Source organism: Heptranchias perlo, unplaced genomic scaffold, assembly GCF_035084215.1.
Source record: "Heptranchias perlo isolate sHepPer1 unplaced genomic scaffold, sHepPer1.hap1 HAP1_SCAFFOLD_464, whole genome shotgun sequence".
Classification (NCBI taxonomy): Eukaryota; Metazoa; Chordata; class Chondrichthyes; order Hexanchiformes; family Hexanchidae; genus Heptranchias; species Heptranchias perlo.
The window spans coordinates 54,126-63,577 of NW_027139478.1; the positions used below are offsets into that span (position 1 = coordinate 54,126).

At 54.5% G+C, this 9,452-nt stretch overlaps 1 long non-coding RNA gene across 1 annotated transcript in view; it reads right to left on the bottom strand.

Moving 5' to 3' along the window:
- The window catches only part of LOC137313309 (uncharacterized), a 32,611-nt gene extending 24,630 nt beyond the window's left edge, over positions 1-7,981 (bottom strand). Inside the window, exon 1 of the long non-coding RNA XR_010961023.1 lies at positions 7,909-7,981. This is a non-coding gene — a long non-coding RNA (uncharacterized lncRNA). The remainder of the gene's footprint in view (positions 1-7,908) is intronic.
- Positions 7,982-9,452: the final 1,471 nt, after the last annotated feature.

Below are 9,452 nucleotides of genomic sequence, written 5' to 3' on the forward strand. Positions count from 1 at the left end.
GTGTACCCGAGGAGGAGGAGAAGGGTGTGTGATCAGAGAGTGTGTACCCGAGGAGGAGGAGAAGGGTGTGTGATCAGAGAGTGTGTACCCGAGGAGGAGGAGAAGGGTGTGTGATCAGAGAGTGTGTACCCGAGGAGGAGGAGAAGGGTGTGTGATCAGAGAGTGTGTACCCGAGGAGGAGGAGAAGGGTGTGTGATCAGAGAGTGTGTACCCGAGGAGGAGGAGAAGGGTGTGTGATCAGAGAGTGTGTACCCGAGGAGGAGGAGAAGGGTGTGTGATCAGAGAGTGTGTACCCGAGGAGGAGGAGAAGGGTGTGTGATCAGAGAGTGTGTACCCGAGGAGGAGGAGAAGGGTGTGTGATCAGAGAGTGTGTACCCGAGGAGGAGGAGAAGGGTGTGTGATCAGAGAGTGTGTACCCGAGGAGGAGGAGAAGGGTGTGTGATCAGAGAGTGTGTACCCGAGGAGGAGGAGAAGGGTGTGTGATCAGAGAGTGTGTACCCGAGGAGGAGGAGAAGGGTGTGTGATCAGAGAGTGTGTACCCGAGGAGGAGGAGAAGGGTGTGTCGATCAGAGAGTGTGTACCCGAGGAGGAGGAGAAGGGTGTGTGATCAGAGAGTGTGTACCCGAGGAGGAGGAGAAGGGTGTGTGATCAGAGAGTGTGTACCCGAGGAGGAGAGAAGGGTGTGTGATCAGAGAGTGTGTACCCGAGGAGGAGGAGAAGGGTGTGTGATCAGAGAGTGTGTACACGAGGAGGAGGAGAAGGGTGTGTGATCAGAGAGTGTGTACCCAAGGAGGAGAAGGGTGTGTGATCAGAGAGTGTGTACCCGAGGAGGAGGAGAAGGGTGTGTGATCAGAGAGTGTGGACCCGAGGAGGAGAAGGGTGTGTGATCAGACAGTGTGTACCCGAGGAGGAGAAGAAGGGTGTGTGATCAGAGAGTGTGTACCCGAGGAGGAGGAGAAGGGTGTGTGATCAGAGAGTGTGTACCCGAGGAGGAGGAGAAGGGTGTGTGATCAGAGATTGTGTACCCGAGGAGGAGGAGAAGGGTGTGTGATCAGAGAGTGTGTACCCGAGGAGGAGGAGAAGGGTGTGTGATCAGAGAGTGTGTACCCGAGGAGGAGGAGAAGGGTGTGTGATCAGAGAGTGTGTACCCGAGGAGGAGGAGAAGGGTGTGTGATCAGAGATTGTGTACCCGAGGAGGAGGAGAAGGGTGTGTGATCAGAGAGTGTGTACCCGAGGAGGAGGAGAAGGGTGTGTGATCAGAGAGTGTGTACCCGAGGAGGAGGAGAAGAGTGTGTGATCGGAGAGTGTGTACCCGAGGAGGAGGAGAAGGGTGTGTGATCAGAGAGTGTGTACCCGAGGAGGAGAAGGGTGTGTGATCAGAGAGTGTGTCCCCGAGGAGGAGAAGGGTGCGTGATCAGAGAGTGTGTACCCGAGGAGGAGGAGAAGGGTGTGTGATCAGAGAGTGTGTACCCGAGGAGGAGGAGAAGGGTGTGTGATCAGAGAGTGTGTACCCGAGGAGGAGGAGAAGGGTGTGTGATCAGAGAGTGTGTACACGAGGAGGAGGAGAAGGGTGTGTGATCAGAGAGTGTGTACCCGAGGAGGAGGAGAAGGGTGTGTGATCAGAGAGTGTGTACACGAGGAGGAGGATAAGGGTGTGTGATCAGAGAGTGTGTACACGAGGAGGAGGATAAGGGTGTGTGATCAGAGAGTGTGTACACGAGGAGGAGGATAAGGGTGTGTGATCAGAGAGTGTGTACACGAGGAGGAGGAGAAGGGTGTGTGATCAGAGAGTGTGTACCCGAGGAGGAGGAGAAGGGTGTGTGATCAGAGAGTGTGAACCCGAGGAGGAGGAGAAGGGTGTGTGATCAGAGAGTGTGTACACGAGGAGGAGGAGAAGGGTGTGTGATCAGAGAGTGTGTACCCGAGGAGGAGGAGAAGGGTGTGTGATCAGAGAGTGTGTACACGAGGAGGAGGAGAAGGGTGTGTGATCAGAGAGTGTGTCCCCGAGGAGGAGGAGAAGGGTGTGTGATCAGAGAGTGTGTCCCCGAGGAGGAGAAGAAGGGTGTGTGATCAGAGAGTGTGTACCCGAGGAGGAGGAGAAGGGTGTGTGATCAGAGAGTGTGTACCCGAGGAGGAGGAGAAGGGTGTGTGATCAGAGAGTGTGTACCCGAGGAGGAGGAGAAGGGTGTGTGATCAGAGAGTGTGTACACGAGGAGGAGGAGAAGGGTGTGTGATCAGAGAGTGTGTCCCCGAGGAGGAGAAGAAGGGTGTGTGATCAGAGAGTGTGTACACGAGGAGGAGGAGAAGGGTGTGTGATCAGAGAGTGTGTACCCGAGGATGAGGAGAAGGGTGTGTGATCAGAGAGTGTGTACCCGAGGAGGAGGAGAAGGGTGTGTGATCAGAGAGTGTGTACCCGAGGAGGAGGAGAAGGGTGTGTGATCAGAGAGTGTGTACCCGAGGAGGAGGAGAAGGGTGTGTGATCAGAGAGTGTGTACCCGAGGAGGAGGAGAAGGGTGTGTGATCGGAGAGTGTGTACCCGAGGAGGAGGAGAAGGGTGTGTGATCAGAGAGTGTGTACCCGAGGAGGAGAAGGGTGTGTGATCAGAGAGTGTGTACCCGAGGAGGAGGAGAATGGTGTGTGATCAGAGAGTGTGTACCCGAGGAGGAGGAGAAGGGTGTGTGATCAGAGAGTGTGTACCCGAGGAGGAGGAGAAGGGTGTGTGATCGGAGAGTGTGTACCCGAGGAGGAGGAGAAGGGTGTGTGATCAGAGAGTGTGTACCCGAGGAGGAGGAGAAGGGTGTGTGATCAGAGAGTGTGTACACGAGGAGGAGGAGAAGGGTGTGTGATCAGAGAGTGTGTACCCGAGGAGGAGGAGAAGGGTGTGTGATCAGAGAGTGTGTACCCGAGGAGGAGGAGAAGGGTGTGTGATCAGAGAGTGTGTACACGAGGAGGAGGAGAAGGGTGTGTGATCAGAGAGTGTGTACCCGAGGAGGAGGAGAAGGGTGTGTGATCTGAGAGTGTGTACCCGAGGAGGAGGAGAAGGGTGTGTGATCAGAGAGTGTGTACCCGAGGAGGAGGAGAAGGGTGTGTGATCAGAGAGTGTGTACACGAGGAGGAGGAGAAGGGTGTGTGATCAGAGAGTGTGTACCCGAGGAGGAGGAGAAGGGTGTGTGATCAGAGAGTGTGTACACGAGGAGGAGAAGGGTGTGTGATCAGAGAGTGTGTACCCGAGGAGGAGGAGAAGGATGTGTGATCAGAGAGTGTGTACCCGAGGAGGAGGAGAAGGGTGTGTGATCAGAGAGTGTGTACCCGAGGAGGAGGAGAAGGGTGTGTGATCGGAGAGTGTGTACCCGAGGAGGAGGAGAAGGATGTGTGATCAGAGAGTGTGTACTCGAGCAGGAGGAGAAGGGTGTGTGATCAGAGAGTGTGTACCCGAGGAGGAGGAGAAGAGTGTGTGATCAGAGAGTGTGTACCCGAGGAGGAGGAGAAGGGTGTGTGATCAGAGAGTGTGTACCCGAGGAGGAGGAGAAGGATGTGTGATCAGAGAGTGTGTACCCGAGGAGGAGGAGAAGGGTGTGTGATCAGAGAGTGTGTACCCGAGGAGGAGGAGAAGGGTGTGTGATCGGAGAGTGTGTACCCGAGGAGGAGGAGAAGGATGTGTGATCAGAGAGTGTGTACCCGAGGAGGAGGAGAAGGGTGTGTGATCAGAGAGTGTGTACCCGAGGAGGAGAAGGGTGTGTGATCAGAGAGTGTGTACCCGAGGAGGAGAAGGGTGTGTGATCAGAGAGTGTGTACCCGAGGAGGAGGAGAAGGGTGTGTGATCAGAGACTGTGTACCCGAGGAGGAGGAGAAGGGTGTGTGATCAGAGAGTGTGTACCCGAGGAGGAGGAGAAGGGTGTGTGATCAGAGAGTGTGTACCCGAGGAGGAGGAGAAGGGTGTGTGATCAGAGAGTGTGTACCCGAGGAGGAGGAGAAGGGTGTGTGATCAGAGAGTGTGTACCCGAGGAGGAGGAGAATGGTGTGTGATCAGAGAGTGTGTACCCGAGGAGGAGGAGAAGGGTGTGTGATCAGAGAGTGTGTACCCGAGGAGGAGGAGAAGGGTGTGTGATCAGAGAGTGTGTACCCGAGGAGGAGGAGAAGGGTGTGTGATCAGAGAGTGTGTACCCGAGGAGGAGGAGAAGGGTGTGTGATCAGAGAGTGTGTACCCGAGGAGGAGGAGAAGGGTGTGTGATCAGAGAGTGTGTACCCGAGGAGGAGGAGAATGGTGTGTGATCAGAGAGTGTGTACCCGAGGAGGAGGAGAAGGGTGTGTGATCAGAGAGTGTGTACCCGAGGAGGAGAAGAAGGGTGTGTGATCAGAGAGTGTGTACCCGAGGAGGAGGAGAAGGGTGTGTGATCAGAGAGTGTGTACCCGAGGAGGAGGAGAAGGGTGTGTGATCAGAGAGTGTGTACCCGAGGAGGAGGAGAAGGGTGTGTGATCAGAGAGTGTGTACCCGAGTTGGAGGAGAAGGGTGTGTGATCAGAGAGTGTGTACCCGAGGAGGAGGAGAAGGGTGTGTGATCAGAGAGTGTGTACCCGAGGAGGAGGAGAAGGGTGTGTGATCAGAGAGTGTGTACCCGAGGAGGAGGAGAAGGGTGTGTGATCAGAGAGTGTGTACCCGAGGAGGAGAAGGGTGTGTGATCAGAGAGTGTGTACCCGAGGAGGAGGAGAAGGGTGTGTGATCAGAGAGTGTGCACCCGAGGAGGAGGTGAAGGGTGTGTGATCGGAGAGTGTGTACCCGAGGAGGAGGAGAAGGGTGTGTGATCAGAGAGTGTGTACCCGAGGAGGAGGAGAAGGGTGTGTGATCAGAGAGTGTGTACCCGAGGAGGAGGAGAAGGGTGTGTGATCAGAGAGTGTGTACCCGAGGAGGGGAAGGGTGTGTGATCAGAGAGTGTGCACCCGAGGAGGAGAAGAAGGGTGTGTGATCAGAGAGTGTGTACCCGAGGAGGAGGAGAAGGGTGTGTGATCGGAGAGTGTGTACCCGAGGAGGAGGAGAAGGGTGTGTGATCGGAGAGTGTGTACCCGAGGAGGAGGAGAAGGGTGTGTGATCTGAGAGTGTGTACCCGAGGAGGAGGAGAAGGGTGTGCGATCAGAGAGTGTGTACCCGAGGAGGAGGAGAAGGATGTGTGATCAGAGAGTGTGTACACGAGGAGGAGAAGGGTGTGTGATCAGAGAGTGTTTACCCGAGGAGGAGGAGAAGGGTGTGTGATCAGAGATTGTGTACCCGAGGAGGAGGAGAAGGGTGTGTGATCAGAGAGTGTGTACCCGAGGAGGAGGAGAAGAGTGTGTGATCAGAGAGTGTGTACCCGAGGAGGAGGAGAAGGGTGTGTGATCAGAGAGTGTGTACCCGAGGAGGAGGAGAAGGGTGTGTGATCAGAGAGTGTGTACCCGAGGAGGAGGAGAAGGGTGTGTGATCAGAGAGTGTGTACCCGAGGAGGAGGAGAAGGGTGTGTGATCAGAGAGTGTGTACCCGAGGAGGAGGAGAAGGGTGTGTGATCAGAGAGTGTGTACCCGAGGAGGAGGAGAAGGGTGTGTGATCAGAGAGTGTGTACCCGAGGAGGAGGAGAAGGGTGTGTGATAAGAGAGTGTGTACCCGAGGAGGAGGAGAAGGGTGTGTGATCAGAGAGTGTGTACCCGAGGAGGAGGAGAAGGGTGTGTGATCAGAGAGTGTGTACCCGAGGAGGAGGAGAAGGGTGTGTGATCAGAGAGTGTGTACCCGAGGAGGAGGAGAAGGATGTGTGATCAGAGAGTGTGTACCCGAGGAGGAGGAGAAGGGTGTGTGATCAGAGAGTGTGTACCCGAGGAGGAGGAGAAGGGTGTGTGATCAGAGAGTGTGTACCCGAGGAGGAGGAGAAGGGTGTGTGATCAGAGAGTGTGTACCCGAGGAGGAGGAGAAGGGTGTGTGATCAGAGAGTGTGTACCCGAGGAGGAGGAGAAGGGTGTGTGATCAGAGAGTGTGTACCCGAGGAGGAGGAGAAGAGTGTGTGATCAGAGAGTGTGTACCCGAGGAGGAGGAGAAGGGTGTGTGATCGGAGAGTGTGTACCCGAGGAGGAGGAGAAGGATGTGTGATCAGAGAGTGTGTACCCGAGGAGGAGGAGAAGGGTGTGTGATCAGAGAGTGTGTACCCGAGGAGGAGGAGAAGGGTGTGTGATCGGAGAGTGTGTACCCGAGGAGGAGGAGAAGGGTGTGTGATCAGCGAGTGTGTACCCGAGGAGGAGGAGAAGGATGTGTGATCAGAGAGTGTGTACCCGAGGAGGAGGAGAAGGGTGTGTGATCAGAGAGTGTGTACCCGAGGAGGAGGAGAAGGGTGTGTGATCAGAGAGTGTGTACCCGAGGAGGAGGAGAAGGGTGTGTGATCAGAGAGTGTGTACCCGAGGAGGAGGAGAAGGGTGTGTGATCAGAGAGTGTGTACCCGAGGAGGAGGAGAAGGGTGTGTGATCAGAGAGTGTGTACCCGAGGAGGAGGAGAAGGGTGTGTGATCAGAGAGTGTGTACCCGAGGAGGAGGAGAAGGGTGTGTGATCAGAGAGTGTGTACCCGAGGAGGAGGAGAAGAGTGTGTGATCAGAGAGTGTGTACCCGAGGAGGAGGAGAAGGGTGTGTGATCGGAGAGTGTGTACCCGAGGAGGAGGAGAAGGATGTGTGATCAGAGAGTGTGTACCCGAGGAGGAGGAGAAGGGTGTGTGATCAGAGAGTGTGTCCCCGAGGAGGAGGAGAAGGGTGTGTGATCAGAGAGTGTGTACCCGAGGAGGAGGAGAAGGGTGTGTGATCAGAGAGTGTGTACCCGAGGAGGAGGAGAAGGGTGTGTGATCAGAGAGTGTGTACCCGAGGAGGAGGAGAAGGGTGTGTGATCAGAGAGTGTGTACCCGAGGAGGAGGAGAAGGGTGTGTGATCAGAGATTGTGTACACGAGGAGGAGGAGAAGGGTGTGTGATCAGAGAGTGTGTACCCGAGGAGGAGGAGAAGGGTGTGTGATCAGAGATTGTGTACACGAGGAGGAGGAGAAGGGTGTGTGATCAGAGAGTGTGTCCCCGAGGAGGAGGAGAAGGGTGTGTGATCAGAGAGTGTGTACCCGAGGAGGAGGAGAAGGGTGTGTGATCAGAGAGTGTGTACACGAGGAGGAGAAGAAGGGTGCATATCTCTTAATGTCTGTCTTTGTGTGTCTCTGTATGTTTGTCTGTATGTGGGTGTCTCTGTATGTCTGTCTATGTGTCTCTGTATGTATGTCTGTCTGTGTGCGTGTGTCTGTCTGTCTGCGTATGTCTGTATCTCTGTCTGTCTGTGTGTGTCTCTGTCTGTCTGTGTGTGTCTCTGTATGTATGTCTGTTTGAGTGTCTGGGTATATGTGTATCTCTTTACCTGTGTGTCCCTGTATTTCTGTGTGTCTGTCTGTGTGTCTCTGTCTGTCTGTGTGTCTCTGTCTGTCTAGCTGTGTGATTCTGTCTGGCTGTGTGTCTCTGTATGTATGTCTGTTTGAGTGTCTGGGTATATGTGTGTCTCTTTACCTGTGTGTCTCTGTATTTCTGTGTGTCTGTCTGTGTATCTCTGTCTGTCTGTGTGTCTCTGTCTGTCTGTGTGTCTCTGTCTGTCGAGCTGTGTGATTCTGTCTGGCTGTGTGTCTCTGTATGTGTGTGTCTCTGTCTGTCTGTCTCTATCTGTGTGTTTCTCTGTCTGTCTGTCTGTCAGTGTGTGTCTCTGTACCCATACACATCAGGTGAGGGCAGTGTCAGGCTTGGCGGTGATGCCCTCGATGGTGGAATATCCTGTCATTAGGAGGAGGTGAGATTGAATGTTGGCCATACGCAGCAGGCCTGTGGCCATCCTGAGGGGTGGACAGGGCCCGACTCTCCCGAGGAGGGAGCATGGATCTTACCTTAATCTTATCCTTTCTCTCCTTGTAGAAGAGCAGTGTCTTTCTGAAGAGCAGGGTGTGGAAAGTGTTCCAGGTACGAGAGCTGGCCTGCGGGAGGGCGATAGACACACAGTGGGTCAATGACTGGGCAATCAGTCCGGTCAGACACTGAAACAAAGAGACAACCCGGGGTGTGGATCTGGCCGGTCCCGGGAGCAATGCAGAGTGACTCCCCCTCACCGAGCAGGGAGCAAACACGGTACAAAACAATTACAGCCAGAGAGGGAAGGCAGCCTCCATCGTGCACTCGTAAGTCAGCGTTTAAACTGTGCACTGTAACAGAAATCTGAAACACAAGTATCAGTGTAATAAGGGGGAATATCTCAACACTGACTGGTGTCTCTCGGGGATCTCTCAACACTGACTGGTGTCTCTCGGGGATCTCTCTGTACACTGACTGGTGTCTCTCGGGGATCTCTCTGTACACTGACTGGTGTCTCTCGGGGATCTCTCTGTACACTGACTGGTGTCTCTCGGGGATCTCTCTGTACACTGACCGGTGTCTCTCGGGGATCTCTCTGTGCACTGAATGGTGTCTCTCGGTGATCTCTCTGTACACTGACTGGTGTCTCTCAGATCTCTCTGTACACTGACTGGTGTCTCTCGGTGATCTCTCTGTACACTGACTGGTGTCTCTCGGTGATCTATCTGTACACTGACTGGTGTCTCTCGGGGATCTCTCTGTACACTGACTGGTGTCTCTCGGGGATCTCTCTGTACACTGACTGGTGTCTCTCGGCGATCTCTCTGTACACTGACTGGTGTCTCTCAGATCTCTCTGCACACTGACTGGTGTCTCTCGGGGATCTCTCTGTACACTGACTGGTGTCTCTTGGGGATCTCTGTACACTGACTGGTGTCTCTGAGAGATCTCTCTGTACACTGACTGGAGTCTCTCAGAGATCTCTGTACACTGACTGGTGTCTCTCAGAGATCTCTCTGCACACTGACTGGAGTCTCTCGGGGATCTCTCTGCACACTGACTGGTGTCTCTCGGTGATCTATCTGTACACTGACTGGTGTCTCTCGGGGATCTCTCTGTGCACTGACTGGTGTCTCTCGGGGATCTCTCTGTACACTGACTGGTGTCACTCAGATCTCTCTGTACACTGACTGGTGTCTCTCAGATCTCTCTGTACACTGACTGGTGTCTCTCGGTGATCTCTCTGTACACTGACTGGTGTCTCTCGGTGATCTCTCTGTACACTGACTGGTGTCTCTCGGGGATCTATCTGTACACTGACTGGTGTCTCTCGGTGATCTCTCTGTACACTGACTGGAGTCTCTCAGAGATCTCTGTGCACTGACTGGTGTCTCTCAGAGATCTCTCTGCACACTGACTGGAGTCTCTCGGGGATCTCTCTGTACACTGACTGGTGTCTCTCGGGGATCTCTCTGTAGACTGACTGGTATCACTCAGATCTCTCTGTACACTGACTGGTGTCTCTCAGATCTCTCTGTACACTGACTGGTGTCTCTCGGTGATCTCTCTGTACACTGACTGG